The following is a 15,434-nucleotide window of genomic DNA, read 5'->3' on the forward strand; positions in this document are numbered from 1 at the left end:
CTTGGCTCAGTACAAGGACATTCCAGAGAAATTCAGACTGTTCACCGACACCCAAGTATTGGTGAGAGGGTCCATACCCTTCTTCACCTTACAGACAAAAGGGAATGCCCTCTGGTTGCAAACAATCAGGTGGGAAATGTTCAAAATGATGAACAGCACTGAGCTCGGCCTTAATGTAATCAAGGAAGAACTTAGAGCCATCCACTTCATGGTGATGCAACATTGGTATGTGTTGGACTTGATGACCCTAATAGAGGGTAAGATGTGCACGAAGATCAGTGCTTTTTGCTGTACGTTCATACCTGGCAATGACCTGGACAATGGAACTCTGACTATTGCCATCCAAGCATTGCACCGACTACAAAAAGACATGTGTGGCAAGGGAGATATTCCTGAGCAGGAGAGGTTCACGAACTGGCTCCCCCGGTGGCTGACCGGTCTGTGCACACCATTGTTGCCTGTTTTCATGGTATCATTATTTTTGTGTGGTTTCCTACAAGTAGGAGGTTTCCTGCTGTGAAAATGCAGTCCTTAAATTGGTTAGAATGCAACTAGCTAGGGAAGTGGGACAACAATCCCCCAACAATGTGACTGTCATGACATATAGGTTAGATGGTGTAGTTCAAAAATCAACAAGGGGGAAATGTCAGTATTGGAATAGTCGATGCTGATGCACACAGCGATACATTCACATATTAGAACGAAGTTGCATCATCACTATTAGATACCCATGTTGTGAACTCTCCATCAACTCCGGCATGAAGATACGTGGTTAGGGATGCTCTGAGATATAGGCCTGAGGTTACTGATGATGGGTCACAGGTGGGGTGCAGCCGGCGGATGAATGCACAAACAGGAAACATAGATCAGATTCCACCAATAGGTGCAGCAACACCATTATGGTCCCAGGAGATTGGCCCAAATAAAACACACCTGGCCAGAGGGGTGCGTGCATTCCCCAAAACACCATAAAGTTAGATGCCACATGTAGTTGGGAACACATAACCAATCAGAACATGCAGCGACCACGCGCCGCACGCCGGACATGTGCACATGTACTCGCTGGCCCACATTGTGTCCGTGCAAGGTTGAGACCCACCTGCAGTTGTCATCAGGTGACAACTGTTCTCATGCTTAACCAAGAAAGGAATGTTTCAAATAATTTTATGGCACTCAGAGAATTGTTTATAACACCACTCCAAACTGATGTACTTTGAGAGACAGTCCTCAGACCTCTCTCTCTAACAATGTATATTGTTAAATCACTAATTCAACATCAATTTACCCAAAGTTCATTTCAGAAGAATTTTATTTTATATGTACCCAATAGGTTATTAATTAATAACATATTCACTGACGAGGATATGTATGTCACCCACAAAACATTGCATGGCTATTGTAATTAGCAACATGAATAATTGGTATTATTAACTGAACTTTGTGTTATATGTTGTCACTGCCCTTTTGAAGTCTAGAGGGAGATTTCCCTGACTAAACACGTGTTGGCTGTTTTGAGGAATATAAGAATGATGTAACGTGGAGACTTTATTATAATGGACACTCTAAAAACTGTTACTGGATTGTAAAGCACTTACTACAAGGATCAAGGCGCTTACTATATGGATATGTGTATGGACTATAGGAATTTGAAATATAAAATAAAATTCTTCTGAAATTAACTTTGGGTAAATTGATGTTAAATTAGTGATTTAACAATGTACATTGTTAGAGAGGGAGGTTGAAATTGTGATATGGTGTAAAACAAAAAGAGTAAAAGTATAATATATATGATGGCTTAAAATTACTACTGGATGAGTGCCTGAAAGTAAATGTTTGCTGCAAACAAAACTATCCAGACCCATCACAGAATCCGGTAGCAGGAGGTCGGCCAACTTATGCGGCTGGAGTTGGTAATAATGAGAAGGAAGGGTTGCATTCTGAAGTTGGTGGGGTTGTGGAGGCATAGCAGCTGAGACCACTCCCTGCATCTTTGATGCATGCCAGAAGTGGAATTTGGGGGAGTAGCAGAGGGAACAGCATTGCAGAGACACTGGAGTTTCAATAGTTGTCTTGCAATGGCTGGAGCGGGGATCACACAGCACTTCATTGTGGTGTTTATTGAAGCGGCCGATGACATTGATATTTTAGAGTTTGGTGACAGAGCAGCTTTCCTTGTGGTCTAATCAAGAGATATGTTACCCTAAGACTCCTAATCTTGGAGAGTCGCACATATAACAATCGCTACTTTATATGGTTACATGAGAGCATCTAATGCGTTACTCGCATAAGTACCATATTAACAGGTGTTCTGGGGCAGAGGGTAAATAAACCACCTTTTAATCCATCAAAAAACAAAGTTGTTGGCAAGGCCAAAGTTGTGGGCATATTTATAATCAATGAACATGGAGGTAATCTTTCATGTGGAGCAGGCTGTGCTGAGAACGATGAGCTCCACTTCCTGGGCAGCACCTTCATACAGTGGTACTGGGCACTAGATATTCAACATAATTTCTGAGAAAAGAGCCGTCTACATAAGTTTGCTGTTGGGTATTAACTCGTCAGAAAGGAAAGTTCGGGATTTGGTCAAATTGTTAGTTATGATCAAACAGCCATGAGAGTCACCGTCTCTTGCTGTGGGCAGTAGTGAGACCTGGTTCAAAGTGGGGCAGCAAACCAAGGTGATGTGTGAGACAGAGAGTAAAAGGATATCATAACTAGACAGTCTCACAGTAGATAGATGTTTGCAATGGGGCGCCTCCACTTGAGGGGAGGGCCTAGGACAGTGCTTTCAGAGGCTTCCTCCAGGTGGGCAGGAGCAGATAGGGCTCACGAACAAAGTGGAAGACCTGTGGCTACAGAACCGAGAGCAAATGAATAATAAAAAGCAGTTCATTTTGGTTCTTTCATCCCTGTCATCCTACGCCAATACCCAAGACTTTAACCATCTCTTTCAAGGGTGCACAAAGTGAAAAGATGGCATAATCGGACAGGCTCAGTTTAGGAGCCAAGGAGAACGCCTTTGTATCCCTAGAAATGCTTGCTGTACCTCTCAAGTGAACTGCAATGGCTTGATGGGTACACTTTTTAACATAGTGTTAAAGGGGTTTGACTAGCATGGTGAATCCCAATATCCAACGTCTGTAGTAATCCTCCTTTCCCAAGAGGTGCATACCTAGGAGACTGTGACTGGGTGTAGTAACTTCCACATGGCTTCAATCTGCTCAGCAGACAGGTGGCACTCGCTAGCTTTGATGTTGTGACCTCAATATCTAACACGGAAATACAAATTTTAACTTTTCTCATTAAGCCTTGTGCCAATTCAGTGAGATGATCGAGTGAAGTCTGTTTTTGCATTGTTTTAAAGAGGCAGAAGCAAGTAGAAAATAATTTACATATTTAATCAAAGTAGAACATTCAGGAAAGACCAGAGCACAAAGGTCACACTTCAGAACTTAGGAAAAGATGGATGGTGGCTTGGTAAAACCTTGTAGGAGTTGACGACACATGAGTTGACCCCCCTAGAAAACTGGAACTCAAAGAGGAATTGACTTTCCTCAAGTAAGGCAAAGGAGAAGAAGGCAAAACAGATCAACGACAAACGAACCATTTTGCAGTAATGGGAATGCATGAGAAGATGACAGCTTGAGGGGGGACCTGCACAGGTCATGGAGGGCCCCCTCTTCCGGACTCAGGCAGGGCTCTCAAGCCAGCTTACTGTGCTGAGGGGGGCTCCTGGAGCTTGGAGCCCCTCTCACCACAGGGGCTGTGGGGGCCTTTAGTTACGCCACTGGATGGCAACAGGCTTGGATACAACAGGAAAACTTGGTATTACTGCAGAATTTTTCACTCTCATGTTTTGAATGAGCCTGTAGCCTGTGTTTCTTTACTGGCAAAATCAATGTATTACACACAAGGTGGACACCAAGAACCTTTGCTATATTAGGGCAGCAATGACCTCCCTAATCTTTCTTCAGCTTCCGGGCATAGAGAGTACTGTGGAATACGGGGTAGTTTCTTCATGGTGTTCATTCTCATTTCGATTGGTTCCACTGAGTGAACACAACATCATTCACATTTTCAGACCGCAGCAAATAGGAAATCAACCTAAGTATTTCATTAACAGATTCTAGTTCACTTGGAATGTCTTTCCCCAGCCCACTTCAACTGCACTTAAGATTTCCAAATCTTTCGTTCTTATTTGTCCTGGGCCCATTCAAGTAGACACCATCATTGTACAGTGCAATTCTGGTTACATAACAAATCACTTCCTAGAAGATTTGTGAGTAATATGGGGATTAGGAAGAAGGCATGTTGGTTTGATTATGGGACCCAGGGTACTTTAAATAGGTTCAGTAAAGGGCACCCTAGCGTTGGAAATGCCAGCTGCATTAGTAGGGAATTCCAAAAGGGGAAAGAAGATACTTCAGAGATATTAAGAATTTATGGCTAGTGTCAAGGAGGAAGAAGTGTTGATTTACCATTAATTACACATTTCACATAAAAACAGTTCTCTTCAACTAGGATTAATGCATACCCGTCACAGTTGACAAGCCTCGGGCTATTTTATTATTTAAATTACTGATTGTAGGATAGTTGGGTAGATTCAGACTGATCAGCTTGCATGGATGCAGCTGCAGTCAAGCTGGGGCAATCCCTTTTCCAAAGTCCCATTTGTCAATAACTAAAATATGAGCCAATTTAAGGACCAGTTTTCCTTGCCCACTTCCTGAGTTTCGACCCACTCGCCTTTCCCTCTGACAAATCCTGTCTCCAGGACGATTAATCACTCCCATGCTTCTCCCTTTAACCATGTGTTGAAATTATTGCATTTGTAAAGACAAAAAAATAAAATTAATTCAATTCCTTTTTCCTTTCTTGCACTGCCACAATAGCTGGAGATGGATGGTATACAGTTCAGCCAGACTGTCTGTTTGCCAACCACTACTTACGGTGCTCAGTTCTTCCTGAATCTGGCATCAGTTCCTGAATAAAAGCAGCACTCACTGCCTCCTCAACTTGGTCCATAAGCTGAGTGATACCAAAATACATTTAAAACAGATCCCTCAATCGATCTTAATAATCTGTAGGAGACTCTCCTTTGTTTTTAGAAAGTCATTACCATCCAGAAGAATCTGACTCAGTCAATTACCTTCTTCTATCAATCGGTTTCTAACCTCACTTTTTGCTACTATGTGCAATAGCTAAGTCATATTAGTCAAGTAAGGTTTGTAAAATTCACACATTCTGAAGTTCTTTGAGGAATCTTAAGGGGGTTCTCATGAATGTTAGGGAATTGCTTCTTAATGTTGATTAGACCATCCAGGCATCATGTCACATTAAAGGTAATCCTCCTGCCAACCTTCACACCCCAACCCCCTCGCAGCCCTAGAGTCAAACGGAAGAGGTATCATGAGGATTGTCGCTATCTGTCATTAGAATGGAGTATTTCTCTCACTTTCCCTAGCTCGTTTGCCCACAGAGTGTCTCACGCTATACCAAGTAATAGAGTATGAGTCCTGGCAGAACAATGCACGGCATTGGTTTGTTAGGGTGGTGAACGAGGTCAGGAGAGAGTATGCAATGTCTTGGAGTCTGGTTCTCACCGTGCAAACAACATACCACCCTCTGATGCTTGACCGTCAGCAGCGCTGCCAGTTGTGCATCTCGCTTTTTTCGCTTGTGCATTGGTTGCCTGTCCCCTATAGTTACTGGTTAGCCAGCACTGCCCCATTTCTGGGTGCTTCCTTTGATGCACACGGGTGTCCCCTAACGGCCTAGGGAATCTTCAAACATCCATGACATCCTCCCCTGTTTCCCCATCTGGTTCTAAATTCTCTGAAGTAACTTTGGGAAATTAGCAAGGAGTAGTAGGGTTTCAAGCCCAGACTCTCTTTCTCAAGTGGCTGACCTGATATTTGAGTGTCTTGCTAGTCTGTTTCATCCTTCTCACCAGTGACTCTCGTTTTTTTTTTGCTTCCTTGTACCAGTTTAGGAAGAAAGACTGACCACTGTAAAGAATCTTAGTTTGTTTTAATGGGATAACAGGAGTTAGCTTAGCCTTTGGCTTGCAGACTCGTGCCCCCGTCACCTAGTGACTTTTAACCTACTTAGTTTGCTCTGTCTTAGACCATTTATTTAATTAATTCTTCTAAGATGGCTGCCTTGTTTATAGTTAGCCCTTTTTGTTTAGAGTTATGTTATCAGTGTCACCGCGCTAAGGCGTCAACTCATGCAACTAAGACAAACAAACTGTAGGTGCTCACATTAGAAATTATTGTCCCAAGCATGCAGCGTTATCTATTGTTTTGGAACAACCAACGTCAGGGGTCCAAGTAGATCTGTAGGAATACATCACACTTTAGACAGATAATCAGAGGGATTCCGACCAGATACCATCGCTGCTATTGATGCTGCACGTCGCTTTGACGCTGACCCGGACTTCGTGTTCTTCCGAAGTCTGAGCTCGAGACCTCATTCAAGGTAACCAGGGTTGGGGGCTCCTTCCAGGGACATGGCATTGGCAGATTAGGTTTAACATTCCCAGCTCTCCTCCAGGTAGAAGGTTAGACCTATCATGATAGGGTACTAGGACATACTACATACTTTATGTCTTTTCATGCTAACTAAAGATGGTGGGGGTCTTCACAATTATGACTCTCGTCTTTACAATCCTATTTCTTGCACTGTTCATTATCTTAATCATTGCAGCCCATGCGATTTGCCGCATTGTATTGAATAAAAATTATTGAAACAGTATTGCATCTTCGTCATTGTCTGTGTTTGGTTGAGACATGATATATCTGTGAGAAAGGGGTAATCTTCGTTTAACCTCGACACTCCCTGAGATATCATACTTCTGAGTCCATGCATAAAGGCTGCCACAAATCACCTTTAACTGTTTGGGTTGTTGGTGAGGTAGTGCTAGTGAGCTGGAATGGTTGGGACTACAGTTGCGTACAGTATACGGAGACGTCTGTGGTCTTTGGGAAATCCTCCTTAGCTGAACAGGGAACATCTGATTAGGCTGGTTTGAGCTCAAACTCATAAAAAGGAGTAGACTCCCCACTTGGTGTTCCAACGCTCGAAGAAAAAAAAGGTCTTCTCTCTTTCCTCTTTTTACATATGGACATAGGCATTCCCGAAAATGCTAGACAAGCATTAACATTACACCTAGTAGTGCATGGCTTAAGAGAAGAGGGCGGGGACATCACTTTCATAGTAGAAGCTAATGAAGCTTACCAAACAGAGACGTTCTATGCCTGGGTCACCTTTCCTGAGGAAGACGCCAGGTCAGTCACATTTCACACATTTAGAATTGCTAATGTACCTCAACGGTACTGAGCATACCAGTATCACGAAATACCGCTCACCTATCAAGAACATCATAACTGGTTTGAAGGCACCCTACCACATGTTATACAACGAGTGAGATTAGGTCCTTTACTTAATGACGGACCAATATGGCCTATGTTTGCCACATACACACCTCACCCAGATGTACAAAATATGCAAGTAGCAGATCTGCGAAACTTATATAAAGAAATTGTAACATTATATAGACGGCTTGTTCAGTTCGTAATGCGGACTTTGAACACAACATCAGTGCGTCCAGCACCACCAGCACCTGCTGGATTCCAATTGACTACTGGGATTAATCCACAAACAGTACATACTATTATGGGTAAAATACCCACAGAACGGGAGAAAATACCTTATTGGATAGCCCAGAAAACAAATCAGCTGGAAGCTGTGTTTCCCCATACGGGACCACAGGAGAAACATAGAATACTAACAAAGTGCTTGTCCTTTGGGATGGTTCCCTCTGTGGATGACTGTGCCACATGGGGTACAGTCTTCACTGCAATATATACTAGCACACATTGTACCCCGACACTTGCCAATTAATCGGAAGTGTGAAAACTAATTCAGAATGAGCATTGGGCAGCACCTGCCCTAGATTTGGGGATGAAATTGATGCTCAATTTTGAAGCGGTATCCTCGATAATACTCAGTAACATTAATGGGGAAGTGGTAGCACTGGCTATACGCCAGCATCTCCAAGAAACTCCACATTTGGAACAAGAGAGACAGCTACCAAACATTATGTCCGATACCTATACTAGTATAGGATGGGATAGTTTGGGAGCCAAGCCAAAAAAAATGGAAGTACACAGTACCACCCCTAAAGAAGGTACAAAACAGACACAAGAGAGTTCAAAAAAGCACTGGGAGAAGCCAAAACAAGTTAAAGAAAGACAGAATCACAGAGCAGATTCTCCACACCCGGAGAACTCCGAAAGGAGGTATACTTTCACAAATAGGGAGAATATTAGAACTCCTGATAGATATACTGATTCACACCCCTCTCGCTCCTTTCAGGGCGCTCCGGATAGGCGTATTGAGAGAGGGGGCCGTCCCGACCGATGTATGTGGATGACATTTATCTCACAGACGACGACCTGAACATTCACCTTGTGAGAGTCGATCAAATAATTTTGGGGTTTGCAGAAGTCGGTTATAAATTCAACTTTAAGAAAAGTAAGATCGCCTTTCTCAGTGTACTGTTCCTGGGATATGAGCTATCAAACGAAGGAAAGAGCCTGGCCCGCACTTCCTAGAAAAGTGTGCACAACTGCACCCACCAAATATGCTAAAGAAACGACAGTCTTTACTAGGTTTCTTCAATTTTGTCAGACATACTTTCCTGACTATGCACAACGCATCAAGCCACTATACGACTTAATACGTCCAGATTTTTCTAGCAGACACTGGACAGTTGAACACACACACATCCTTAGGGATTTGCAACAGGACATGCTAGAAGCCAAACATTTACACACCTGTGACAACAAGAAAAATTTGGTCATCAGAATAAATGCTGGTGCCCTTGGGTTCATGTATGTCACCTTCAACGAGGATGACACGGTGCCCATAGCATATAAATCTCATTTATACTTGAATGCAGAGCAACGCCTTGCGCCCATAGAAAAAATTCAAACTTCAGTTCAGATGGCTGTCATAAAAGAGAGACCACTTGCCCATGGGAACCGCATCATTATCGTTACCCCCGGTGCCGGCACTGGAGGCCGTCACCAAAGCGAGCGTTCCTAACGCTAAAGCATTACACCCACGCTGGATTCAGTGGGCAACTTATCTGACAGCTACTGATGTTGATTATATTTTTGATCCAAAACTTCAGACACAAGAATTTCTGCAATATGAACAAGAGTGCCCCGCTCCTCTACATCATTTACCTTTAGACAACTACAATACTGTCATTTATACTGATGGTTCAGCCCAACCAGCTGTAGGTACTGAGAGAGCTTATATGATTAGAAGTTAACATGAAATGCTTATGAACTAATGTGTAATAATGCTGCATAGAAAATGTATTAATGTATTTTGCTAAATGTGCGCTTGAAATGTGCCCACGGGGAGTGGCCGCCAATATATACAATGACTAATAAAACTTATTAATAATGATGAAAATGTTATGTTAAGAATATCATTTTGCACTAATAATAAAAGGTTATATGTTAAAGTTCTGCTAATAAATAATTAGGCCTTAGTTAGCATGAGTCGAGGCCTAGCTGCCTGGTTTCATATTAAATGTGTTTCTCTAACGTGCAGTGTGCTGACTTACTGAAGGACATGAACTCTTGTTTTTCCATAGCTAGAAGATGAATGTAACTGTAGTAGATCCGTTCTCATGAAATTCGACTTGCTTAGTGAAACATTCTTGCTGAATGCAACAGTGTAGACTACTTGCAGGTACAAGGTCGCCTGAACCGGTACAGACAATGGAGCTACTGACTAATGATGCGAAGAGGACCACGAGAGTATGAAATCATACCGGACATTCTACCCGTTGAAGACATCAATCATAAGGACCAATAAACTACGTGAGAATTGTTATGGGGTGACAAATTTTATGAAACCATTGAAACTCTATTGGAGGGAGATAGTGGGGTATTGACCCCAACCAATTATCTTTTAGGGGATTGTACAACAGAAAAGGGATAAAAACCCTTGACACAAGGAAGTAAATCAGAATAGGAGACTAGGAGATAGATGAGAGGGGGATGCTGTCGCGTTTTGCTATGACCCAGTCACTTTGTCACTCTGCGTAGAGACTTTGCTGTTTGGTTCTTCAAACTGATCTTTGCCCTTATATTGCCCATTTACACTTTACATCCTTTTGAGGGAAGTGCCCTTTTACCCGAATTGCTGAATTCCTGATGGCGAATCAACTGATGTCCTGAGGACGAAGACCGAACCTGAATGCTGACCCAATACGGAGGGTAACTATATGACAATTAAATTGTAATTGTCTGTTTGCTTTTCCTTTCTAGGTACCAACTGCTTCTTTTGGCAGAGACCATAGTTAGATGTTTTTCTAAATTGGTGTTGCTAAATTGTTTTTCATGAAGCCCAACATGCCAATGCTAATTCGAGGATGATAAGGGGGTTCACTAAACAGACGCAAATAGACAAATGACTGAATCTATGCTTTGTTGAATAACGTGATAATGATTCTTTGATAACCTATGTTGACACTGTGCTATATTCTAATATTCATGATTCTTGCTGTGATGAAATCTTATCAGAGTTGCCATATTGTGACTATGCTAATGTGCTTATTGGTTCTGAGATTAATAACCTTTCTAGTAGAATTGTAATCAATAGGGAATAAACTTCATATAATAGTACTAAACTGGTGTGGTTATTCATGACCGAAAGGTCATGGTAGTTTCTGAGTTTTATTAATGTCTTTGACTAAATTGAATTATCTTATTACAGTAAACCTTGATGACGTTATTGATTTATTGATTGACATGCTGATTAGTTATCTCATCCTAAGGTGTCTTCAATCAGGGTCAAAAGATTAATTGGCCTAAAACTAGTCCCCAAAGTGAATACATTAATCATAAAGGGACACGTTAACTGTACCAAACATCAATACTCGGCCGCTTGCTCAGCCGTGAGTGGAGTGATGAAGGATGGAATTTTCCACCCTCACGATACCTACACGCAGACCCTAGGGGACTGCACATCTCAGTCGGCTGAACTTAAAGCCCTTAGTCTGGCGCCAGCAAAATACAGAAACAGGAAGACTGACTTTGATAGTCTGTGATTCATATTACTGCGTTCAGTCTTATAATGATTATCTTAATCATTGGAAACTGAACGGGTACAGAGATTCTAAAGGGAACACCATAAAACACAAGACATTGTGGGGGAGGTTGGCTGATCTTAAGGATAAGTTACTGTGTGTCCATCTAGTACATACATTGGGCCATCAACGTGAAGGAGTACACGTTATCGGTAATACTTTGGCTGACGAGGCAGCCAAATGCGCAGTAGCTACGGCTTCTATGGCTGCACTGACTCGTTCCCATACGACACTGGAAAATGAAATAATGACTGCTGTGAAAGCTCCGGCTGAAGGCAAGTCTCTCCCGAAAGGATACCCTACAAAATATTCATACCACATCAGTGCACACAATGTTGCTTATGCAGCACTTCCTGGGGTTGAAGATTGAGCAATCACCAACGAAGACCAGAGATTAGATCTAGTGAAAGCCGCGCATGAGGGTGTAGCTTCCGCTCATGCTGGTATCTTGGCCACAGTAACACCCTTACAGAAAAGATTCAGGTGGCTGGGTCTGTACAACAGACAAAGTAATAAGTCCTTTGTTGTGACATCTCCCAGTAAATAAAGGGCTCTAATATTAAACGCCCACCACAGACGTCCCTCGTAGTGTCCAGTAGGCCATTACAATGTGTGTCCCTAGACCACTGCGGTCCACTCCAACTGGATGGTGTATACAAATACATTCTAGTCGCTGTAGATTCTCGTTCTAGATTCCTGTGGGTATGGCCGCAGCGGTGGGCTGATGCTCGAACTGTTAGAAAAGATTTGCTGATCTTTATTGGTACATATGTGGTTGTAGCATTCCACTCGGATTAGGGACCTGCATTTGCCTCTAAGGCATTCAGGGACACCATGGGGACGGTGGGTGTTGAACTCCATTACTCCTCACCATACAATCCCAAGGGAAATTCGGTCGTGGAGAGGCGGAACCGTGATCTAAAGCAGTCCTTAACAGCTAGAGTATTAGGTTCTGGCTGCAGCTGGCTTCATCACCTATATGGGGGTCCAGAGAGTACTGAATAATCTGCCAAGACGGTCCTTGGGGGGGACGAACTCCCTGTGAGGTTCTCTTTGGGATACCTATGTATGTCCCAGATCTTGATGGTTCTGGTATGGTGGCAGCAGAAACACATTTTGACATAAATGAACGTCTCACTGTCTTACAGGAGCTTCAACAATTTCAGGGTGAAAAATCATCCACCAGTGCTGCCACCTTAGGAATAAGGGATATTCCAACAACTTCCACTGGCTGGATTCCCAAAGTCGGGGATCTGGTTTGTGAAAAGATTGCTGTAAAGAAAGAATTTGGTCCATCCTACAGAGCAGCAGTCTCAGTCTTGGGAATACAAGGTACCAGAACTGTAATCTTACCACCGTTGCCTGGTTGCAGAGGAAACAAATTTGTTTCAATTGACAATGTCAAACTACACCATGTGGCCGATCCTGCACAGGAGACCCTGAGGTCCCTTGGGTGGTTCCCGATCCCCTCTCACTACCCAACAGGACATTCCTCTCCAGAACAGAGTAACCAATACTACTATGGACTATGCTACAATGTCCAATAATGCTATAAGTTCCTCCTCGACCATGGTGAGGGCAGAGAATGAGCTCTTGCTGGTTCCAGTCACCACTTCCACGACAACACCTGGTCAAGAATTGGCTGTCGTATACACCAATACAACACAGACTGACGGCACTGTTTACTATGAGCCTCCTCAAGAAGTAAATACCTCAACAATTACTGAACATGCTCCTGTTTTTGCAGAGACTGGCTCTGGTTACTTCATCGACATTGATGACATTTCTTCAAACTCATCCACTCAAGTGACTGAAAATTATTCGAAGACACGCAAGCTATATCAATGGCTCAAAAACAACTACTTGATATATCCTTGGAACTTTTTATGGTTCTGCCTAACATTCTCAATATTATTTTTATGGATTGGCTTTGTGACTGTTTCTTATAAATGGTCATTTCATCCCTGAAAGCACAATTGTGGCACTAGAAGATGAAGTTTTAACTCCATATCACTCCTCACACAAGGTCCACAGAGACTTGTCCCCGGTGAACATTTCAGCTGTACCCATTTCTGATGGGATTGTGTGGGACAAAGTTCCTTTTGAAATATACAGGCCTACTGAGGTCATTCAAATTCCATATGTATCCAAAATATCCATGACAGATGTTATCACACCCAGTGTTGTATCTGATGATTGGGATGTCCAGACAGTTGATTCCATGTTAACTGAAATGAAGGACTGTTCAGTATTTGAAAGTGATGATGTATATGTAAACACAATGAACTATAGGGAAATGTTCTGCTACAATAATTGGGGACATTACTACCTGCACCGTGCAACTAGACATAGACCGGTACTTAATTACACACAGTGGGAACATTGTTCAGTGCCACCATTGGGGAGCCCAAAAAGTTATTTAGAAAAATTCACTTATTTTTCTGGGCATGACAAGAAATTCTGAGTCATATTTTTTCAAATTGCCTCCTTCAAATATTAGGAACATTTTGCTAACAGATACAAAACTGATATATTCAGATGCCTTTGTTTCCCGTCTTACCATTGAAGGTTATGATCACTGGAAGAACAATATTGATTTAAAGAGTATATGGGGGACACAAGATTGGGAAAAACAGGGTAGGGAAGCCTTGTTTAGAGCATGCCTGATTCCTGTACAAATTATTTTTTTAAATGACACTGTTCAACAGACATCCTGCCTCGGGTTAGCAAAAATAAAAGAAATCAACATGCCCAGTATCCCCACACCAGCTAAATTAAATTGTTGGCGATTCTTTCTGGATAACACCGAATAAGAACTAGATGCAAAAGTTCAGTCTGGTACCTATAATTCTTCACTTTCCAGTCCCGACGGGTGGTTGGTTTGGCCGATTGACACCAATGGATGTCAGGCTTGTTTTTTAAACTCCTCGGGGGTTTTAAGATTAGCCGGCCAGATCCTCGCTTCATCTCAGGTGAACACACGGGGATAGTTACTACATACAGTGTGGGTAAACTGTGTCAACAATGGGTACAGTCTAACACGTTAGCCGCAGTTAAAGAACACCTGAACACACTTTCTGAAGATGTAGACTTGCAGGACTTCCTGTTAGGTCCTAGTAAACAGCGCTCTAAAAGTTTTTTATATGCTGTGTATAATGAGATATGGAAACTTTCTCAGATAGAAGCCGCTGCACGCTTAAGGCAGATAGATAAGGAAAACTTAGAAAAGGCTTTGGCGGTTGTCGATAACGGCATGAACACCCTGTCCAACAAAATGTATTCACTCACAAACATAGTGATGTCTATGATTGATATTATTCAGTCGGACATATCCCGTTTATACCATGGACAGAGTCAGCTGTGTTCGATTATGCAGCTTGGTTGGATGTTACAAACATTGAAAAATGGCCGTGTTCCATGGAGATACATTAACGGTAGTGAACTGTTCGCTGCTTTTAATCTAGCCGAGAAACAACAGACAATGGCTAAAAGGGAAGCGAGTTTCACCATGCTTCATATAGAGAAGTCACGGTGTCCTTTCCTCTGGATCTGCACGTCGCTGAACAAAAGGCCCACCTTCCGGCGTCACCAACTCAGAAAGATATTATAGCACAGAGTTATGATGAAGTTAGTCGGGGGGAAGGGAATTAGGTTAGGGAAAAGCAGGGAGAGAAATCGGAAAAGTAAAGGTTAGAACAAATATGCATTTACTCATTCATAGAAATGTAACTCATCAATGTACTCTTGACTAAATGCGTCTCCAAGATATCAGATGGAGACCTCTTTTGAAATGAGGGCAAAGCCCCTTCTTTGATATATGGAACAAGAGTAAACTACGACCTCAGAGTCAAGAGATGGCAAGAACTTTGAACTAAGATTATACACAGAATATCAATATGTAACATCTATGTATTCACAACATAAACCTTTGATCATGACTTAGAAAATCTCAAAGAATTAAATATGCTTTTCACACCTTAAGCTTTTCAAAGAACAATGATTCGCTTATCTCCAGAAATACTTTCACATTCACAACAATAAATGTACTCATTGACCTTGAAGTGCTTTACTCAATAATGCCCGGAAGTGCTTTTACTCAAGTAGCCTTAATCACTTAGATTACTGTGCCAAGAACCTTTTACTCCTGTGAATTGAAGCACTTTGATTGTCGTGCCAAGAGCGCTTTAAACCTGAGGACTGAAGCGCTTGAATTGCTATGCCAAGAGCGCTTTACATCTGTGAACTAAAACGCTTTGAATTG

This window comes from Pleurodeles waltl, chromosome 1_1 (genome assembly GCF_031143425.1).
Source record: "Pleurodeles waltl isolate 20211129_DDA chromosome 1_1, aPleWal1.hap1.20221129, whole genome shotgun sequence".
In the NCBI taxonomy this organism is placed as follows: Eukaryota; Metazoa; Chordata; class Amphibia; order Caudata; family Salamandridae; genus Pleurodeles; species Pleurodeles waltl.